Consider the following 15,206-nt stretch of genomic DNA (forward strand, 5'->3'; position numbering starts at 1 on the left):
GTAGAAATCCTACCTTGGAAACATTTAAAGCTAAGCTCTTCCTAAAACCCGTCACAATAGTGAGCACAATCACCATAGGAATAGGACTAGGGAATTTCCTTCTAATATTTTTAGTGCTCCTCCAAGTTACACATCAACTTCATTATTACCTATTGAACCTTATTCATGGGATCTCCAATCACAAAGGTTAGGTATCCGTTGCAATGACTAATTTATGGGTTTCAATCTCATTCCCTTCGATGATTCAATGACTAGTCTGCGCGCTAATCCTTCAGTAAAAGGGTTTGCTATATTCTTTTTAGACCTCACAAAATCAAGTGCTACAATACCTTGAGATAATAACTGTTTAATAGAATTATGTATTATTCTAATAAGTCTTTTTTTCTCATTTAAATTTATATTTTTTTGTTTTAGCAATTGTAGCTTGATTATTACAATGAATAGAGACAGCAAGTATAAGACTATCAGATAATGGTAAATAATATAACACATTCCTTAGCCATTCGGCCTCGATACAAATCAAATCTAAGACGATGAGTTCTGCTTCCATGGTAGATTTAAATATAACAGTTTGTTTAGAAGATTTCCAAGCTATTGCACCACCACCTAAAGTAAACACATAACCACTAGTTGCTTTAGTTTCATCAGATTCAGATATCCAATTAGCATCGCTAAATCCTTCTAGCAAAGCAAGAAACCCACAAAAATGAATTTCATAATTTATTGTACCTTTAAGGTATTTAAAAATTCTTTCAATTGCATTCCAATATTCTAAACTAGGATTAATAGTTTAACGACTCAGTTTACAAACAACAAAAGAAATATCAAGTCTTGTGCAATTAAAAAGATATATCAAAGATCCCATTATTTGAGCATATTTATGTTGACAAATACTTTCGCCCATATTTTTCTTTAAGCAAATATTAGGATCAAATGGAGTAGATACAACTTTCGTATCACAATAATTAAATTTCTTTGGCAATTGGTCAACATAATGCTCTTGTGACAAAACAATTTCTTTATCACTTTTAATTATTTCAATACCCAATATAGCATTAGCTGGGCCTAAATCCTTCATATCAAAATTGCTAGATAAGAAATTCTTAGTATCAACAACCAGATTACTACCAAAAATAAGAATATCATAAACATATAAACAAAGAATAAGACAAGCACCATCAAATTTTTTGATATACACATATTTATCAAAATCATTGATATTAAACCCATTAGAAAGAATTACTTTATCAAACTTTTCATGCCATTGTTTTGGAACTTGTTTTAATCCATAAAAAGACTTTACAGACCTTTCTTTCTTGTCTAGGAGCAACAAAACCTTCAAGTTGATCTATATAAATTTCTTCATTTAATTCTCCATTTAAAAACACCATTTTGACATCCATTTGGTGTATATCTAATTTATAAATTGAGACAATAGCTATTAAGACCCTTATAGTAGTTATACGAGTTACCAGAGAATATGTATCAAAGAAAACTATCCCTTCTTTTTGTTTAAACCCATTAGCTACAAGTCTAGCTTTAAATTTTTCTATGGTTCCATCCATTCTTAATTTTTTCCTGAATATCCATTTACAACTTATTGTATTACAACTTGGGGGAAGATTAGTTAAGTACCAAGTATTGTTAGTCATAATAGAATCTATTTCACTATTTATAGCATCTTTTCAAAAAGTAGCATCTACCGATATCATAGCTTTATTATATGTTCTAGGATCATTTTCAACTAAATAAGTAAGAAAGTCATTATCAATATTTTTTTCTATTCTACCTCTTTTACTTCTTCTTAGTTCAATTTCTATTTGATTTTCTATACTACTATTAGACATAGAATTCTCATCAATTGATTTAGATAACTTATCTTTCATAGGAAATACATTTTCAAAAAATACAACTTCTCTTGACTCTATTATAGTATTATTAGAAATTTGAGAATTTTCAAAATTAATTACTAAGAATCTATAACCAACACAATCAAAGGTATACCTAATAAATATACAATCTACAGTTTTCGACCCTAATTTTCTTTTCTTAGTAATTGGTATTAAAACTTTAGCCAAGCACCCCCACACTTTGAAATATTTTAAACTAGGTTTTTGATTTTTTCAAATTTCATAAGGTTTTTTTTTTCTGAATTTTTGTAAGGCACTTCATTTCATATATGACAAGCAGAATATAAAGTTTTACCACATAAATTATTAGGTAAACCGGAACTAGCTAACATGGCATTTATCATATCTAGCAATGTTCAATTTTTACGTTCTGCTATTCCATTAGATTGAGGTGAATAAGGTGGAGACTGTTGGTGAATAATTCTACATTGTTCACAAAACTCTTCCATTTCTATTGGTGCATATTTGCCTCTTCTATCAGACCTTAAGATTTGAATTTTCTTTTCTAATTGATTTTCTACACGAGCTTTATATATTTTAAATATATCAAATAATTCACTTTTGTGACTTATTAAACACACATAGCAATATTTAGAAAAATCCTCAATAAACCTAATAAAATATTTTTTTCCACCACGAGTTAACACATTGTTAAGATCACTTGTATCACTATGTATAAGTTGTAACAAAAATGTGTCTTTTTCAACAGATTTAAAAAGTTTTTTAGTTTGTTTAGCTTGTACACATACTTGACATTTGTCCTTTAAATTAATTACAGATTTTGAATTTAATTCTAAACTCATCATTATTTTAATAGTGTTCAAATCTACATGCCTAAGTCTACCATGCCAACTATTAGAGCATTTTACATTAGCGATAGAAGAAGTAGAGAAATAATAACATGCAATTTTACTTAAATCAGAATCCATAATTGGAAAATGTTTGGTAGCTCAAAATTTAGTGGCTCAAATGGCTCAAATCCGTCAAAACGACGTCGTTTTACACTCATTTACACTCAAAACGACGTCGTTTTGAGTGATTTGAGCCATTTGAGCCACAAAATTTTGAACTACCTAGCATTGTTGTCCATAATATTAAGACTAAACAAACCATCATAAAGATAACATTTACCAATAAAGTTATCATTCATAATTATTACAACTTTATTTGATTCAAAAACAACTTTAAAACCATGTTGAACTAACAAAGATGCACTAATTAAATTTTTCCTAATATCAAGAGCATGCAAAACTCAATCTAAGGTGATTATACTATCTGATGTCAATTTCAACCTAACTTGTCCTTCACCGAGTACCCTGGCCAAGCTCCCATTTCCCATGCTTATAATTCCTATGCCTGATTCCTGATGATAAGGTGAAAAAAATATTTTTATTAGCGCACACATGAACATTAGCACCCAAGTCTATAAACCAATCATTTGAGTTAAAAACAAAATTTAACTCGGGATCACTAACAAAATACCTACTAGCAAGGTTAAAGGAGCTAGCCCCCATAGTCACAACATTAGCTTGTGGTTTAGGGGTTACTGGAGGACCACGAGTTTTAAGGGGTTGACATTTTTGATAATAACAATTTCTAGTTCTCCCACACACCTAACAAGGCACTATTTTCCTTTGAGTAATATTTTTCCTTTTGATTTATTATTAAAATTGTTATTCACATTCTTGTGTGCACCATTTTTCTTGAAATTAAAAGGTTTGGGTTTAAGATTTTCTATAAAGTGTGCCTTGGCTCGAAAATCAGAATTTAAAAACTTAGCTTGTTTTTTATAGTGCTTATCCTCAATATTTAGAGATACCATCAGTGGTACAATCATCATGTTTTTGTTTTAATATTCTACCAAATTCTGACCAAGATGGAGGTAATTTTTTAATTAGTGAAGCAACCAAAAAAATATCAGAAAAATCCATTCATTTTTGTAACGCCCCAAAAATATACTTACTATTGAAATAATAACGATAATAATAATAATAATCATGGCTCTTAAGAAATACTGGAAATATCCCCAACACATTCCATTGCATAGTCTCAATGTTTATGCAAGAATAAGCTCACATGCGGTTATACATTCAATGAATCCTAGTATATGAATCTATAGCATGTAAAATCGTCCAATCAAAATAAGTAAATGCCTTCAAGGGCTTACAAGTCCCAAGGCTTAATCCCGGTTACACAAAAATGGTCTCTCAGACCCATACATGAATAGCCCTTGGCTTACAAAAATTTACAATCACAACAAAATAGAGCCTCGTGCTCTCAACACAAACTTCCACGCCCTAGTTTGGCGGGTTCACCACGTCTTTTCCTGCACCAAAATCTCATAGGGGTGAGCATAAAGTCCAATAGAGAAATCTTAACAAAGTATATACATTTATGCAAGAATTCCCAATATGAGATGCACATGCCATGCCATACCTTAAGGAAAAAGATTTCATTTACATCTCTTTAAAAAAAAGACCATGCACAATGATAACTTGAAATTCTCTTCAATTCAAAAATTCACAATTTAATACATTAGGGCGGTAAATACGACTCAGGTAATCCCTAGGTTGGTGTCTGCAAGTAGCCATAACTAGCTCTACCAAAAATCCCACTTTACCGGTTGCTAACCGGAAGGGAAGTGGTACCTCCTCCGCGCATGTTTTCGGTCTTTCATCCCGGACACTCGGGCAAACTTAAACAATTTCAACTGCACCTCCTATTCGGACTTACCAACGTATTTACCCCAAATATTTCAATAAAATTTTAATATATAAACTTTTCTTTCTCAATGCAAGTTTCCAAAAATCGAATCAAAACATGTGATAACCAATTGAATGGATAAGCAATGCAACAAATACCAATGCAACAATATTTATTTCTCCCTGTTCAAATGTTTCAACAATAATCCCATGAGAATCAAAATCCCATTTCTCCTTTCCATGCCATTTCACAAAATAGCTACATGTTCTTTTAATTCTATCAATAAATAGCAACATTTCTTTATTTCCTACTTCCTTCAACAATTTAGCCCTCACAAGACTATGTCAACATTTGAACAACAATTTACAACATCAACAATCCCCGTGCCCCATGAAAATCATTATTTAATATATAATAATAATGAAAAAAAGAGTTCACATCCGTTACTCATTTTGGCCCACAAAATAACATATTAACAATATAAACCACATACATCTCTACATCTTTTAAGAATCCCAATTTCTAGGTTTTTCCCAACCACACTACACACACACCAATCTTTTGAAAGAATTTCCTCAAAAACATCTCTCCCTAGCCAATGTAATTTAAAACCCTCAAGAAAGTTATTTCATGGGAGATAATCAGCAAAACCCCTCCCAAACTACCCACATTTGTTGAGCCAATCATCAATATTCAACATTTACAAGGGAACTTCGAAAATCAACAATAAATCTTGCAAATATATATATATATATATATATGACTCTAAGAAAGTCCCTACCTCAAGTTTTCAAGAAGAAAAAGAGATGAAACCCTTGAAATCAATGGTGCCAAAACCCAATCTCCACCGTACACAACGTAGCTCTTGAGAAGCTCTTTACTTTGATAAAGAAGCTATGGGAAAATTTCTAATGGATGTTGAGAGGGTAATTTATGTTTGTACATGGGCCGAGCTATGACCAGATGGGAAATGGACCGAGCTATGGGTTGTGGTGTTGGCTTGCTTAGCTCGGTCCTTATCCCGTTAGTTTTGTCAGAGCTATTTGCCAGAAAACTGTTCTTAGTGTCCTAAACCAAGATATAGAGAGAACAGAACCGAACTGGAAAAGGACAAGGCGGAACCGAGCTAGGTGAGCTCGGAGAACTCTGTCGTAAGGCGTGGTTCTGTTAGCTTGGTTGTTTGCTACCAGACCATGGTAGAACCATCTCACTTGGTTAAGCAGTGAGGAGGGTGTAAAAAGATAGGCATTATCTTTGTGATTCCTAGGAAGACTCTACTAAAGAAAGTTGGAATCCTACTAGGATTGTGCCAGGTAAAATCTATAAAAGCTCATAGCAGGACCTATGTACAGGTATCACAATTTTGACTCTCAAATTCACAGAGCTTTTGTCTATTGTCTATTTGCTGACTTAGGCATCGGAGAGGTATCCAACACACACACGCCGGCTAGCTCACGTTTGTGTTTTCAGGGAGTAAAGCGACGATGTTTGGAGGAGTGCAAACTTGATCAACAGGATTATACGAGAAGATTATTTCGCGCTCATACAAATGTAAAAAGATCAAGGATTTGATCTTGTTTGGGTGTAGAAAATGTAGAGAGAAGGGAGAGAAAAGAGTTTTTAGAGAGAGAGAGATGCAACAAAAGTGATGTACAAATAGCCCCAAAAAAGAGAAAAAATACATTTTCGAACTGCCCAGAGGCTCGCACATGCGATGCCTACTCCCGCACGTACAGCCTTCACCCCCCGCACGTGCGGTGGCCCCTCCCCGCACCTCACTTTGCACCTGCATATAATGCAGTGTGCAAGCTGAAAAACCCACACTTCCCTGCACGTGCGGCTTCATCTCCCGCACGTGCGGCCCTGGTCCTCCAGCCCAGAATTTTTCTGGTTCAATTCCAAACACTTCGGACTCGACCGTGCATCCTCCGAAGTAAGTGACACTCATCCCGGAATAAACAAGGTCAGGAATTTAAGAAAAACTTTCGGACGCAACGAACCCAATGAAGACAATGAGTGAAAAGACGCTCAATAAAACCGGTCATCACAATTTTCTTTTCAGATAAATCCATCCAAAAAAATATCAGATAAATCCATCAATTACGAAACATTTTGAAATTCATGCACTTGTTCCATAACTGATTTACCATCAATCATACGAAAATCTAAAAATTTTCAGCATAGTAACGTTTAAAACCTGCATCTTCAAACCCATATTTAAAATCAAGTGCTTCCCATAATTCAATAGAAGTTTTTTATTGCAAAAACTATTATATATACAAGAAGATAAAGCACTTAAAATCCTACCATGATAAAGATAATGTTTTTCATCAAATTCATCATCATCAAATTTTTTGGGCAAAGTTGAATCCTTACCCGTCTCAACAATTTCTACAGCCTTAGAAGTTTCACTTTTTCCAAAATCATTTCCTTTTTCAAAAGCCTTTTCTTTTCCTTTTGAAATAGTAGCTTTATGAATCACTGAATAAAAGCCCAAAGTGGTTAACCACAATTTCATCTGTTGTTGCCAACATCTAAAATTTTGACCATTAAACTTAGTAGGCTTGCAGGAATTGGTTTCATCAAATCAAACTTTTTTTTTCCAAAATAAAATTATAACCAACACAACAACTTCTGACAGAAAATCTTAATTATCGTTCCTAAGATTGCTAGAAAAATTAAATAGGATTTACTGTCAAAATAAAAACACCAAACTAATAATAAACCAAAAATAACAAATAAATATTATTATTAGAGAGAGATTAGAGAAGCCTCAAATTCTGCTCTTTAGGAACGATACACCCTCTTCTGCACTGAGTTGAATGGTATTCCTCTCCCAAGATACAATGACCTTCGAAATCACTTGTATACAGCCAAGTGAATTTCACGAACCTTGAATTTCCCAACACTCACTTTTAAACTCAATACAGTAAACTCACAAAGAAAATAACAGAGTAGAAGAAGAGGAGAAGAAAGACTTCTTTTCTATTGTGTTTTGAAACAACATTTAAGTTTTAATATATACACAATTAAATAACAATAAATTAGATATTTAAGAGACATTATGGGATAATCCAAAAGACTAAGAAACTAATATAACGTTATAAATTTATTCCTAAAAAGATGCAAATATCAAATTAAATACAATTTTAAAGTTACAAAATAATAGTTTTATAATTTTATTTTTTCACAACTCCAAAATTTAAAGGCAAGGTAAGTGTGAGAGCCCTTTATTTGATACAACTATCAATGAGAAAGTATATATATATGTATAGAAATATGTTAGGGATACTAACACATTCACAAGTTGATATGGGTCCATACTTAGTAATAGTTGATCTTATCAAAACATGTGAGTGTGTTAATAATATTGTTTTTTAAATGTGTTAGTATCCTTAACATTGTTGCTATATATATGAATTATTTGATTATGAAGAGACAATGAGATTTTAACTTTCTTTGGACATCTCGAATGGATCTCAAATTGTGTATCCTTTATGAGAAAAAGGTGATATTGATAACCATTATTTGTGCTCAAACCAAACAAGACCTTATAGACTCTCTAAAAAAGACTTAACTATTATAACCAATCTCATCCTATTTTACACCCTTCTATAAGCTAATTACTACAATAATTATTTTAATAAAACTCTTTCATGTTAGTTACATTTAGGGAGTCTTGAAAACTTTTTAAACAGTTTGTGTGAATAGATAAATAAAATAGAAAGTAGTTTTAGAACACATAAATAAAATAATAATAATTAGGTAAAATAAAAATGTATACTTTTAATTACCTTAACTAATGAAAAATAAAAATAGCCTTAGAATTACTCTCACTTCTTGTTTCATATGCCCTTTGCACTCCATTAAAGACAAGAATGGGTTAAAGGCTTTCCTCTTGAATATGAGCTTTATTATGAGCTTAACCAGGCCACTATCTTTCCGCATAACTGTAATCCCTATGTATTTCATTGAAAAAAGTGAATGAAATAAAATAAAATAATGATTCTTTAGACTTTCTTATGGAATGACCATTCATTTAAAATGGTACAAAATGATTCCATTTGTAATACATTTGTCACTATTTTTTTAGTCTAACTAAATATGAAAATAAATATTTTAATAGAATGATCATTCCTTTCTACTCTATTCCAAGGAACCAAACATTATCTAAGTAAAGTACATTCTATATTCTCTTAGCTCTCTAAGACAACTTTCCCTGCTTTTCGTTCCCAAGCAATAAGATAGTGGAGGATGTAATAGGGATTACAAAAGTTAATAATTGAGGTTAATAATTTATTATACTTATTAATATTATTATATTATTTGATTATATTTATTATAAATACTATTAAATATAGTAATTATATATTTTGTCTATCATACATATCATATTATATTCATTACCATACTTAGGTTTCTCTTCTCCTATATAAAGGAGTCTTGTATATATTGTTACAACATTTAATATAATACAAATTTCTCTTTCTCTTTCTCTCTCTCTCTTAAATATTGTAACATGGTATCAAAGCTATAGGTTAAGCTTTTGGTGTTCTTTGCCTAACCGATAAGCGATAATCTTGTCTTAGTCACCAGCCGAACCTAAACCCAATCCACTGCCATATTTTCCTTACAATGATAAAACTCTCCAATCATTGCCTTAAATCGCCGGCTTCTTTTTGGCCTTTGTCTTCTTTTCCACCGACTCCACTCTCAACCACCATCTCCTCCTCTATTAGCTGTCGGTCTACATAGCTTTCTCCACTGTCGCCTCAGCTTTTAACTCTCTCCAGAGCATAAATTTCTTTTCTTTTCTTTTCTCTTGTTCTATTTTCAAACCCAAATCTTGGTTGTTTTTTTCTCTCTCTCACTTTTCTCTTTTTTCCATACACCCATGCGATCTTCTCTTTTTATTATTATTATTATCCTACACTCCACCCCCACATCCCTTTTCAAAGTCTTGACATATTTTTTTATTATTTATTTACTTATTTATTTTTCTTTTCTTCTTTTGTCCTTTTCCACCAACTTTTTTTTTTCCCCACAGCCACATCATCTAAAAAAAAGAAAAAGTTTTACCCAATATTCTTCTTCTTCTTCTTATTTTTTTTTTTTTAACATGGTCTCTCCATTCCGCTCCACTCTGTCTTTCCCTTTACTTCAATCTCAAATAGGTTTTTATCTTCAACCCTATTTGAGTTTGAGGGGGGTATTATACCTATATCATGGTAAGCATGGTTATACACCATGTGAACCACCCAAGTCTCCCCTTGGCACACTCCCTAAGTTGTCTCATCGGTACACTTCCTAAGTTGCCCCCTCGGCGCACTCCCTAAGTCGCTCCCTTAGCGCACTACCTAAGCCGCCTCCCTTGGCGCACTCACTCAGCCGCCCCCTTGGCCATTCTCTAAGCCGCCCCCTTGGCACATTTTGTTCCTTTCTAAGCCACTTCCTAACGCACATGGTTCCTTTCCAAGCCACCCTCTGGCGCACATGGTTCCTTTCCAAGCTGCTGCCCTCTAGTGCACATGGTTCATCTGTTACCATCACCGTTTAGCATCACATCATAAGTTACGTATGTACCACGTTTGCTATTTTCACACCCGTTCTTCTACAACGGTCCGACATAACCATAAACTGTCTCTCGGCATTAGCTCTGGCCCCTAATCTATCTCAAGCTCCCCTGTGCTTCTATTTAAACTATGCAACCTATTTGCTTCGGATCTATCCATATTTTTAGTTTTGTTTCATGTTTTGGTTTCTCTCTTCAAACTCAAGTTGGTACCCCTAGTTGAGTTTGAGGGGAGTGTTAAATATAATAACTATATATTCTATCTATCATACATACCATATTATATTCATTACCATACTTAGGTTTCTCTTCTCCTATATAAAGGAGTCTTGTATACATTGTTACAACATTCAATATAATACAAATTTATCTCTCTCTCTCTCTCTCTCTCTCTCTCTCTCTCTCTCTCTCTCTCTCTCTCTCTCTCTCTCTCTCACAGATATTATAACAAATACAATATAGGTTGAAATGGTCGGTTTCGGTTTAGTGCGACATACAAGGTGCTTGAATCAATATCGAATCAAAAGTCGAAAAAAATCAAACAAAAAATTGCACTAATTAATTATTGTTAAAAAATAGAGCAAGTATGACTGATTCAATCTGATTCAATTGATATGATTGAAATTTTTTTTTTCCTTACATAATATAGCCTTTATTTGAGGCATTTTTATTAGAGCTTTGTAATTAGTGGTTTATTATTGGGTCAGTAATGCTAATTCCTCTTTTTCTGCTACCATTACTCTCAAAACTTTCACACCTCATGCTGGATTTGCAATACCACTACTTGACAAGGAAAAACTTTATCAAAGTGGTCGAGAAACCTTCCCTTAGCCAAAATTGCTTAAACGAATGTGATGAGTGGTTTTACAACATTTCTTCATCTCAAACAATCATTTACTTGATTCTTACTCTGATGCCTGAAATAGGAAATACTCTGATCAGGGGTGTCAAAATTAGCACTGTGATGATTAAATTAGATTGTGTATGAGAGGGAATGGGTATAATATTTCAAAGACAGTGTCTTATTGGTTGGTAGTGCATACATTTTTCCTTGTATCTACCTTCTTTTTATAGTCCTCTGGTGTAGATGGTGTAGATATTTCCTACATAATTTAACCTGTTTGTCATCATCATTTGAATGTCAGGGTCCAAGTTCCTATCACACCTCCGTAAAGGGACATCCTGGGCCTACTCTGGTACGCGGCATAGTTGTTTGACGATTCTACCTAATCCACTTACTCGGCGCGTCATTTGAGAGCCGAGCATGCCACTTGGGCATGTGAAGGATGGGCTCAGATATGTTTTGTTTTCCGAATGTGCAGGTTTTATACTTGGCTCACACAATGAAAAATAAAAGGATGCCAGAATTCATTTAAATAGATATATCTAGAGGTAATGTTATAATATTTATTTAAATACCTAGATACACACATCATAATATTTTATTTCACAATAATTGGATCAATTAAACAAACTAAAGTTGGGAATTTATCAATAAGTAATGTTACACCAATACCCAACCGAAGGGCTCATAGCAATCAAAAAGACGATTATCGTTACTGGATGTCAAAATAAATTTTATAATTTATTACCATTCTCTAAAAAAAGTACATTAATAATCCTTCCTTTTGGCTTTTGACAAAAATGGCCACATGCTATTAGCTAGTCTCCATTTGGATCAAGCTCCTCCATTTTAAAGATTTTCTTTATTTTGCTCTACAAAATAGAGTAGGCTATTTTAAAAAAGGAATTATATTGAGACTTTTCAAAGGCACCCAAGCAATTGATATCAACATAAACAGCATAGATTCACGTCGCCTACTTGCTGAAAGCACAAATGGAATGCCCAATCATTCATTGTATAGTTCACTGATCAGCCTTATACTTTGTAGTTCATAATGAAAGAAATGAACTCCCAAACAAAGAGAAAATCTCCCCTATTTTACTAAACCATAGGAGCTGGTAACATCAAAAAAATCAAATAGTTGCTTTACCTTTTGCTAAAGGGCAAAAAGAGAGTAAATAGTGTGCAACATCTGCTGGTGGTATGCAAATAATAAAAAACTAAGAAAATTATATAAAATCCTAAGGGTTTGATTTTTTTAATAAATTAAACTCTGAATTTTGAATTTTTTTTGAAACTTAAATCTTAAACTTTTGAATCAAATTGAATGCAATTGGGCAGCAAATAGATGCCCAAATTGACATCACCCACTTGCAAACAATCATTAAAAAAGTGTTAAACAAACATGTCACTCACTTGCAAACAATCATCAAATAAGTGTTAAGAAAACATGTCTTTTGACGTAACCACTCATCATATTGGGTTCTCGTTACAGGTGAGAACATCAACCTGGGTCACCCATTTGCCTAGTTCTCTCTACCTGCCCAGGTTTGCATCTCTAAGGAGTAGCCTATTATGTTCTTTCTTATCTTGTCAAAGAATCTCTAATGTGTGTTAAACTTGCTAGTTATGTCATAGGCTAACAAACAAAAATCAATTAGCAAAACTTGAAATATTTTTTTTCCTCCAATGGGTGTATTAAGAGACTTATTGGTGTTAGATGCTCTTATTACACATTTTAACTAGATCATTAGAATATTCAACCATGCTTTAAATTAACAAACACTTGACACAAAATTAGGTTTCATTTTTATCACTTCTTGTCAATTAACACACTTTGGCACAATTTAGGCATCTCATCAAAGATGCTCTGACTGTGGAGAGTGTTTTAAAAAAGTACAAAAGAGAAAGAGATATAGAGGTTGACAATCAATCAACAAGAGAGAGACACTTGACACAAAATTAGATCTCAGTTTTGTTACATTTTATTAATTAACAAACACTAACACACGATTTTAACCATCCCACTATGAATAAGAAACTTGACTATTTCTGCAATAAATTTGCTAAAAAATATTCATAATGCCAAAATAAAGCACCTAAATCTAGTTACCCATACATATTTCAACCTAGAAATTGGTTTCTCTCCAATTTGGAGAATCTGATGATAATATAAGCATGTTTTACAAATCAAAGACTCAGATTTGTCCAATCACTCACAAAATCCATAGATTAGAGGTGTAAAATTGGCCCGCGGGTCACCTGTAATCCGCCCACTTCCCAGGTGGGCCCAACCAAGCTCAGGTCCAAGCCCAGCCTAGGACCATAGGCGTGGGCCGTTTGTTTTACAGCGTGGCCCACCCAACAGCTCCCTGCGCACCAACAGTAAAAAATTTAAAAAATAAAAAATAATAATAAGTCAAACTGTCAAATGACCGTTATTCACCAGGAAAGGCCACAATTTTTTTTTTTAATTTATGAATTAACCCCACCCTTCTCCCAACTCCTATAAATACCACCCATCTCCTTTTTTATTTCTCACAGACAAATCTCTCTCTCAAACTTTCATTCTCTCTCAACTCTCAACTCTCTCAATTAATTTTGAAGTTTCATTCCTAAGTGGCAATTGTAATTGTGCAAGAAGAAATTTATCAGAATAAGCTAATTTTTGCATGCATTCGCCAATCTTTGACATTGATTATTTGAATTAATATCTATTTGTTACTCATTTTTTTACATTAATTATTTCTTAACGTATATTAGTTGTTTTATTTACTTGTTATTGTTTACTCATTATTGGTTACACATTATTTTAATTAATTGGTAGTTCATATACATTGTTTTACTTACATTACCATGGATCTGAATATTCTTAATGTTTATGTCAATATTGATGCATATACACAATATGAATCTGTTGATTCTCCTTCTAATGTACCTAATATCCCTCTTTGAACAGCAGCAGCATCATCTAGGGGCAAGATTAGTGGTGTTTGAGAGCATTTTGAAATAATATCTGTAAATAATCATGATGGTACAATTCAATTAAAGCAAAATGTAAATATTGTAAATTTGTCAACGAGAAAGTTTACCATTTAAAATTTAATTTTAGATATAAATAGTATGTGTAATTCAACGTATAATATGTTAAAGAGTGCTTGTAAACAAATAAAAGTAATAGATTCATTTTTTACAACAATATCAATAGGAGGAGTGCTGACTCCACAGAATTTAATTGACGCCAAGTAGCCTTATATAAAGATTTTCTAAAAGTTTTTGATACTGCAACAAAATTATTTTCTTGTATATATATATATGTATTCCTACTTCACCATTTATTTTACATATGTCAGCAGAAATAATAAAAATTTTCACAAAATATATGGATAATGAATATTGTGTAACCATTATTACTATAATGAAAGAAAATTTTGATAAATATTTTGATCAATTGCTTCATCTTTTAGGTTTAGCTATAATAATTGATCATATGTGTAAAAAAATTGGTTTACAAGAATTTTTAAAACGTATTTTCACTGATTAAGAAGAACTTGCCCCTATTATGAAAATATGCAAAAATTTATTTGAAGAATAAAGAGTAGTCGTATCTGCAAATACACTTACACACACTATACAAGCCACATCTCGAGGCAGAAGATTAAGTGGTTTTTCAATAATAAAAAGTAAAAGAATATCTCAACGCACAAACGTAAGCAGTTATGAATTACAATTTATTTGGATAACCCATCAATGGATGATAGCGAAGATTTTGATATTTTGGATTAGTGAAAACAAAATGAACCTATGTGACATGTGCTGTCACAGATGACCTGTGATATACTAACCGTTTATATTTCTACATTTGCTTCTAAAACAACTTTTAATGCAGGTAAACGGATACTGAGCAATTACCGTAATAGGCTTTTATCCCAAATGGTTGAGGCACTGATGATATCCAGAGATCATATACATGCACAAACAAGAAAATAAAATTATAGTGAAAATGAGAAAATTCAAAACAATTTGGATGACATATCCTCTGACAACTCGAGTGAATTGTCTACCTCCTTCGATGATTGATCAACAATTTTTTTTTCCCACTATTTCATTTCGTAATGTTTTTATCAAATTATTGAAGTGGAGTATAATGCAAATGATTGGTAGACTAGTAGGTGTC

The sequence above is a fragment of the Camellia sinensis genome, chromosome 10 (assembly GCF_055761805.1).
Source record: "Camellia sinensis isolate YWXY chromosome 10, ASM5576180v1, whole genome shotgun sequence".
Classification (NCBI taxonomy): Eukaryota; Viridiplantae; Streptophyta; class Magnoliopsida; order Ericales; family Theaceae; genus Camellia; species Camellia sinensis.